This window comes from Microtus ochrogaster, chromosome 8 (assembly GCF_000317375.1).
Source record: "Microtus ochrogaster isolate Prairie Vole_2 chromosome 8, MicOch1.0, whole genome shotgun sequence".
NCBI classification, from domain to species: Eukaryota; Metazoa; Chordata; class Mammalia; order Rodentia; family Cricetidae; genus Microtus; species Microtus ochrogaster.
In genome coordinates this window covers 19,691,751-19,697,590 of record NC_022015.1, presented here as the reverse complement: position 1 = coordinate 19,697,590, position 5,840 = coordinate 19,691,751, and the positions used below count along the sequence as shown (strand labels likewise).

The 5,840-nt window shown below is 42.5% G+C and overlaps 1 protein-coding gene across 2 annotated transcripts in view; it reads left to right on the top strand.

The window, feature by feature from the left end:
- Tmem219 (transmembrane protein 219) overlaps nt 1-5,840 on the top strand; it is a 32,694-nt gene that overhangs the window by 15,152 nt on the left and 11,702 nt on the right. The window lies entirely within an intron of this gene.

Sequence of the window (5,840 nt, the reverse complement as noted above, 5' to 3'; positions counted from 1 at the left end):
AAAAAAAAAAAAAAAAAAAAAGAGAGAGAGAGAGAGAAATCCAGCTATCACGTTCTGTCTTGAGGTCCCAGGTACACAGCAGGCATCCCCGAAATATGTCTCCCTCCCTCCGTTCCTTCCTTCCTTCCTTCCTTCCTTCCTTCCTTCCTTCCTTCCTTTCTTTCTTTTTGGTATTGTTTGTTTGTTTGTTTGTTTGCTTGCTTTTCAAGACAGGGTTTCTCCGTAGCTTTGGAGCCTGTCCTGGAACTAGCTCTTGTAGACCAGGTTGGCCTCGAACTCACAGAGATACTGTCTCCTGAGTGCTGGGATTAAAGGCGTGTGCCACCACCACCCAGCTGAATGCATATTTTTCAATAACTTCTTTAAGTTTTTTTTTTCAGATTTGTTTTTATTTTATACCTGTGGGTGTTTTGTCTGCATGCATGTACCACGTGCATGCCTGGTAACTACGGAGACCAGAAAAGGGTTTCAGCTCCCCTGGAACTTGAGTTAGAAAAGTTTTGAGCCATTGTGTAGGAACCAAGTCTAGATTCTCTGCAAGTGCAGCAAATGCTCTTAATCACGGAGCCATCTATCTAGCTACCCACCTTCCTTTTGAGACCAGAGACTCACTATGTAGCTTTGGCTGGCCTGGAACTGCAGGAGCAACAAGTCCTCTTGGTGGTTGAGCCATCTCTCCAGCCCTATTTGTTTTTTTTGTTTTTTTTTTTTGTTTGTTTGGTTTTTCGAGACAGGGTTTCTCTGTGGTTTTGGAGCCTGTCCTGGAACTAGCTCTTGTAGACCAGGCTGGTCTCGAACTCACAGAGATCCGCCTGCCTCTGCCTCCCAAGTGCTGGGATTAAAGGCGTGCGCCACCACCGCCCGGCCCCTATTTGTTTTTTAAGATTTATTTATTATATATACAATGTTCTGCCTGCATGTATTTCTGTGGGCCAGAAGAGGGTACCAGATTTCATTACAGCCACCATGGGGTTGCTGGGAATTGTACTCAGGACCTCTAGAAGAACAGCCAGTGCTCTTAATCTCTCTCTAGCCCCCCAGCCCTATTATTTTTAATTGTAATAAAATATACATAAAAATTATTGCTGTCACATATTTTGAATTGATTTTAATTAGGTGTATGCATATGTGTCTCAGTGTGTGGTTTTTGCAGGTGAGGGGCCACAGAGGTGTCAGATCCTTGTAACCGAAGTTAAGTTACAGGTAGCTGTGAGGTGCCCGATGTGGGTTCTGGGAGTCACACTCAGGTCCTCAGGAAGAGCAGTACATGCACTTAAACCACTGAGCCGTCTCTCTTGCCGGTCCTCCTCCCCCTTTGGGACAGGATCTTGCTATGTAGCTCAGGTTTGACTCTGAATTTGTGCAATCCTCCTGCCTCAACCTCCAGAGTGCCGAGACTAAAGGCACACACCAGCTCACCTAGTGTGTGCCTTTTCACCATTTTAAGTGTGCCATCCGGTAGTATTAAGGGTATTCGCTTGCTGATGATTATAAACAGTTACCACCCCCCCCCCATGGCCAAGATGTTTCACTGTGCAAAACTAAAACTTCTATTTTTATCTTTGTGATAAGGCCTTGGCTGGCCTGGAACTTGCTTTGTAGACCAGACCGGCCATAAAAACGGAAATTCACCTGCCTTTGCCCAGCAAACACATAACTTTGAATCTATTAAGCAATAACTCCCTATCTTCTGCTCTCTCCAGTTCCTGGGAGCTATGACTTTCCATCTCTGAGCTGCTGTGCATCTCACAACAGTGAATTAATATGCTATTGTACTGTGCACATGTTGTACATATGTGCAGTTGTCTACTGGCTTTTGCCTCTCATAATGGTGGACTCATATGCTATTATCAGTGCATCTCATAGAGGTTGGATCACTTGTCTGATGTGTCTCATATAGGAGGAATCATTCGCTATTGTTTTGTGCAGCTTACGTCACTGGAATCATCTATCTTCTTTCTTTCCTTTTCTTTGTTTTTTTGTTTCTTTCTTTTCTTTTCTTTTTCTTTTTCAAGACAGGGTTTCTCTGTGGTTTTGGAGACTGCACTGGAACTCACTCTGTAGACCAGACTGGCCACGAACTCACAGAGATCCGCCTGCCTCTGCCTCCCGAGTGCTGGGATTCAAGGCGTGCACCACCACTGCCCGGCCAATCATCTGCTATTTTTTATTGCTTACAGGTGCAATCATTTCTATTGTCTCTGCATCTCATAGAGATGGAATCATCTGCTGTTTTCTTGTGTATCTCCTTCTGTTGCAATTATTTACTATTGCCTTGTGCATCTCACATAGGTGGAACCATACGCTATCGTCTTACGCAGTTCGTGCCCAGAGAATCACAGGCTGTCGTGTTGTGGATCTCAGATAGGTGGAATCATCACGTATTGTCTTCTGCATTTCATAGGGGGATAGCTTGGTACATTTCACTTTGCTAGAATATGCTACTGTCTTATTCACCTCACACAGGTGGAGTCTCATGCTATTTTCCAGCGCATCTCCTTTAGCTGGATCATTGGGGGGTTGTCAGGTGGGAAGGAACAGCCACTCAGGCAAAAGGGTGGCATGGGTGCAAGCACCAGTCTGGGGCTCTGAGCCAGGATCTCAAGATGGTCAGCTGGAGGTGGGCGATATCAGTTGGCCAATTTACTCTTTTTCTTGGGACATTTTCTCTTGTTGATCGGTCCAGTGTTTCACTTCTGATGTTTCACTTGTCCAGTGGTCTCTGGATTCCTTGGTTGGATGCTTTTATTCTCCTTGAAAGATAGGAGTAAAACCCTGCCCCAACCCTAACTATGGGAGGTTCCATTTTTGGCAGGTTATATTTTTACTAGGGCAAAATGTATTTCGGCAACAGGAAAGTATTATCTTTCAATTAAAAATTCTTTTGAAAATTTGAAACTAAATATACCTTAGTATGTGTGAATAAATAAACCTATGGTTTCCCTGCAAGCTTCCCTCCCTTCCCCCTCTTACTCTCGCCCTCTGGATTACGCTATTTTGGGTGAATCAGTTCTACTTCTATTTTTGTGTGTGTTTTATATGTGTGCATACACACACTCTCTTTCTTGATTTGTTGTATCTATATAAAATCCTAGAACCTCAAATAGAAGACACATATTTATCTTTCTAAGGCTGACTTAATCCACTAAATATGGTTATTACTAGTTGTACTGTTTTCCTGCAAATATCACAACTTTGTTATTTTCTTTCTTAAATCTTTAGAGTGTGTGTGTGTGTGCGTGCGCACGCACACGCACGTGCAGGTGCATGTATGCTCTGGAGGTCGGAGGACAATTCTCACAAGTCTGTGCTCTCCTTCCAGCATGGGTTCTGGGGACAGCACTCTGGTCATCAAGCTTGTACTTTTAACTGCTGAGTCACCTCAGTAGCAATTTTTAATTTATTTATTTTTTGATGGGCTTTTGAGACATGACCTTGTGTAGCTTGGACTGACTTCAAATTAGTTATGAGGTTGGTCTTGAACTCTTGATCTTCCTGCCTCTGCTTCCCGAGTGCTGGGATTAGAGGGATGTGCTACCTAGGGACGGCAATGTTCTAAAGGTTTACTTATTTTTATTTTCTGTGTATTAATGCTTTGCCTGTCTGGGTATGTGTACCACATGTGTGCCTGTTGCCTGTGGAGGTCAGAGAAGACATCAGAGCCCCTTGTATTGGAATTACTACTGGTTGTGAGCTGGAATGTGGGTGCTACAAACTGGACTTGGATCCTCTGTAAGAGCAGTAAGTTCTCTTAGTTGCTAAACTATCTCTCCCGTACTTTTTTTTTTTTTTTTTAAGATAGACTCATTGTGGAGCTCTGACTGGCTTGGCACTTACTGTGTTCTAGACTTGTTTTTGTTTCTGTTTTTTCTTCTTTTTTATTGTTGATTTTTATTGAACTCTACATTTTTCTCTGCTCCCCTCTCTGCCTCTCCCCTCACCCCTTCAACCCTTCCTCAAGGTCCCCATGTTCCCAATTTACTCAGGAGATCTTGTCTTTTTCTACATTTTACTTCCGATGTAGATTAGATCTATGTAGGTCTCTCTTAGTGTCCTCATTGTTGTCTAGATTCTCTGGGATTGTGATTTATAGGCTAGTTTTCTTTGCTTTATGTTTAAAAACCACCTATGAGTGAGTACATGTGATAATTGTCTTTCTGGGTCTTGGTTACCTCACTCAAAATGATGTTCTCTAGCTCCATTCATTTTCCTGTAAAATTCAAGATGTCGTTATTTTTTTCTGCTGTATAGTACTCCATTGTATAAATGTACCACGTTTTCCTTGTCCATTTTTCAGTCGAGGGGCATTTAGGTTGTTTCAAGGTTCTGGCTATGACAAACAAAGCTGCCATGAACATAGTTGAGCACATGTCCTTGTGGCACGATTGAGCATCCTTTGGATATATACTCAAAAGTGGTATTACTGGGTCTTGAGGAAGGCTGTTTCCTAATTTTCTGAGAAATTGCCACACTGACATCCCAAGGGGTTGTACCAGCTTGCATTCACACCGACAATGCAGAAGTGTTCCCTTTACCCCACAACCTCTCCAGCATAAGTTGTCATCAGTGTTTTTGATCTTGGCCATTCTTACAGATGTAAGATGGAATCTCAGAGTTGTTTTGATTTGTGTTTCTCTGATGACTAAGGATATTGAACATTTCCTTAAGTGTCTTTCAGCCATTTTAGATTTCTCTGTTGAGAGTTCTCTGTTTAGGTCTGTACTCCATTTTTTTTATTGGATTATTTGTTCTTTTGATGACCACTTTCTTGATTTCTTTGTATATTTTGGAGATCAGACCTCTGTCTGATGTGGGGTTAGTGAAGATCTTTTCCCATTCTGTAGGCTGTTGTTTTGTCTTGTTGACCACGTCCTTTGCTTTACAGAAGCTTTTCAGTTTCAGGAGGTCCCATTTATTAGTTGTTTCTCTCAGTGTCTGTGCTCTTGGGGTTCTATTTAGGAAGTGGTCTCCTGTGTCAATGTGTTCAAGTGGACTTCCCACTCTCAGTGTGAACTTTCAGGTTCAGTGTGGCTGACTTTATGCTGAGGCTAGACTCGTTCTGAGCTCATAGATCTGCCTGCCTCTGCTTCCCAAGTGTTGGGATTCAAGATTTGTTCCAAAACATCCAACTGGAATAACTGGACTTTATGGCTGAAAAAAAAATCCCACTGTGTATATATTCATTGTTTTATACATTTCTCTGTCCATGAATGTAGCTCAAATAATAAAAACCCAGAGACAGACATTGGGGTCCAGCCTGAAAAACAGAAAAGCAAAGCAGCCAAGCCACTAGAGAGCTCTTGCCTCTATGAAATCTTCAGATCGAAAAAGAGCGAGTTCCTGGCTCCTCCAGCCTTGTATTCACCTCCAGGGCTAGGATTAAAGGCGTGCACCACCGCAGCCGACCTCTATGGCTAACTTGTGTGGCTGCTGGGATTAAAGGTGTGAGCCATCACCGCCTGGCCCGTATGGCTGATTTATGTGGCTGTTTTGCATTCTGGTCTTCAGGCAAACTTTATTAATTAAAATACAAATGAAATATCACTACAGATGAACCTCTAGGTTGTGAATAGTGCCGTAATAAATGAAGACTAATGTGTGAATATTTATTCTATGTTTACCTGTAGTATTTTGATACTCAGGACTGATATAGCCAGGCCATGTTACATTTATTCATACTTTTTGTAGAACCTATATATTGACATCCATAGGATCTAGACTAGCTTACGTTCCCAGTATCCGTACATAAGGGTTCTTTCTTTGTCTACATCCTCACCAGCATTTCTTTAAAGTTTTGATTGAGCCGGGCGGTGGTGGCGCACGCCTTTAATCCCAGCACT